The 2,605-nt window shown below is 46.3% G+C and overlaps 1 pseudogene; it reads left to right on the top strand.

Annotated features, from left to right (window-relative positions):
* LOC101303355 overlaps positions 1–2,605 on the top strand; it is an 11,641-nt pseudogene that overhangs the window by 3,048 nt on the left and 5,988 nt on the right.

Below are 2,605 nucleotides of genomic sequence, written 5' to 3' on the forward strand. Positions count from 1 at the left end.
TTTGGGTGATCTGACCGGAAAACTGGAATTCGGCGGACTCGCTGGGGAGTGTAAAGTGGTCGGGGAAGCTGCTGGAGTCCACTAGGGTGGAGGCGCACCCTCGCCAGCGCCATACGGTGGCGAACGGACGGAAATCCGCACCGTAAAATGGTGCGGACGTTCGTAGCTGAGACGGCCTATATATATAAATACAGTCCGGATCAGAGGAGGACGTCCGCACACCCTTAAAATGCGAACATCCCTCCATTCGCCACCATACGGCGCCGGCGAGGGCGCGCCTCCACCCAACGCGGCCTCCAGCAACGTCCCCGACTCACTTTCTCTCCCCGGTCGAGTCCGCCGAATTCCAGTTTTCATGTGAGATCGATTTTGTTTAAAGTTTTGGGTGATCTCGCCGGAAAACTGGAATTCAACGGACTCGCCGGGGAGGAAAAGTAGTCAGGAACGTTGTTGGAGTCCGCTGGGGTGGAGGCGCGCCCTCGCCGGTGGCGAACGGAGGGACGTCCGCACTTTAAGGGCTGTGCGGACGTCCTCTTTAGAACGCCTCCGTGTGTATATATATATATAGGTTGAGATATATACATTTATATGTATACGGTTGAGAATAATTACTCACAAGTATCTGGTATTTCAAGTATTCAATCTCGATCTATCACAATATTATTTGATCTTTTTGGTTTTATGCATGTTGTGTTAAACGAGTATTCCCACCATCACTTTTCTGACTTTCATAATCGTTGGACCTGCCTGTTTTGTATGTATCGACCTTGGATATATTCATCAATTAGAGTTTGTTGATAAATGGGAAAGGCCAATACAACTGTTCTATACCGGGAGCTCACTACAGCAATTCTATCCACACAGAGTGCAATTTCACGGCAACTGAACAATGCGCCCCTGATATATTACATATGACCTACAGGCTCAGAATCGCCAGCACTACTGCTCTTGCCTCCCTCAATTTGGCCATTGGGGTACGTATATATATATATATTCCATTCGTTCATTCACTCTCACTGGCTGTATATGTACATAGTGTAATCCACACATTCAAACACAACGAGGCATTATCATTCCATGTACAAATATAATTTATCAACTGGTCTTAATTCCTAACGATAAATAATTTTGGTGCAGCAGAATCATAGTATGACGGTGGTGGAAGCGGATGGAAATTACGTCAAACCATTTGTAGTTGAAGACCTCGACATCTACTCCGGCGAGAGCTACTCAGTGCTGATACACACAGACCAAGACCCTTCGAAAAACTACTGGGTTTCAGTGGGAGTAAGAGGAAGAGAACCGAAGACTCCTCAAGGCCTCACCCTCCTCAATTACAGCTCTAGCTCACCCTCCCAGCTCCCCACTTCTCCGCCTCCGGCCACTCCTCTGTGGAATGACTATGCCCACAGCAAGTCCTTCACCACCAACATTACTGCCCTAATGGGATCACCAAAGCCCCCCAATACCACCCACCGTCGGATCACCCTCCTAAACACCCAAAACAATATAAACGGTGGATACACCAAGTGGGCTATCAACAATGTCTCCCTAACCCTGCCCCTGACTCCTTACTTGGGCTCGATCAAGTACGACTTACTGAACGCTTTCAGCCGCGGGGGCCCGCCGGAGAACTTCAACAACGACTACGACGTCATGAAGAAGCCGGTCAACCCTAACACGACCACCGGGAACGGGGTTTACACTCTGGAATTCAACACCACTGTGGATGTGATTCTTCAGAATGCGAATACGCTGACCGAGAACGTGAGCGAGATACACCCGTGGCATCTTCACGGTCATGACTTCTGGGTGTTGGGTTATGGAGATGGCTAGTTTGATCCTGAGAGAGACGAGAGCAAGCTCAACCTGGACGACCCGCCATTGCGCAACACCGCGGTGATATTTCCATATGGGTGGACGGCTCTGCGGTTCGTGGCGGACAACCCTGGAGTGTGGGCTTTACACTGTCACATTGAGCCGCATTTGCATATGGGCATGGGAGTCGTCTTTGCTGAAGGCGTAAAATATATCAAAAACATGCACATACCCGAAGAAGCACTTGCTTGCGGTCTCACCAGAGAGATGTTCACGACCACATCTACCAACAGTACCATTAGCGGCGAAGCTACATCGGGCCACTGCGGGTCTCGTGCGCCAGTAATGTTATATTTCATCTTTGTTTGCATATATATCATCTGTCTTGTCTAGTGAATGCTTGATCCATCTTGTAAGATCATGGATTTGAAACCATAATATATAGGGTGCGGCTATTTCTACCCCACTAAATGCTCAGTTCACCCCACGTCTTATTTTTTATGTTTAATGTTCCAATTATGCCCTTACAATTTTGAGAAAATTTGGTTTTTATTTTCTTTCTTTTATTTTCCTCAATCTGATAAAATCTAAAATATATACAAACATCTCATCAATATATTTGACGCAGACCTCCGTTCTTCTCAAACCACATCCTATATATGTTCTCCTCGATCTCTTTCTTGATTTCCATCTTTACGATTATGAATATATATATATTTTTTTTTTGAAGCCATAAATAAAATAAAATTAACAACGAAACAATACACACCACATGTATAACCACCAT

The sequence above is a fragment of the Fragaria vesca genome, linkage group LG6 (assembly GCF_000184155.1).
Source record: "Fragaria vesca subsp. vesca linkage group LG6, FraVesHawaii_1.0, whole genome shotgun sequence".
Taxonomy (NCBI): Eukaryota; Viridiplantae; Streptophyta; class Magnoliopsida; order Rosales; family Rosaceae; genus Fragaria; species Fragaria vesca.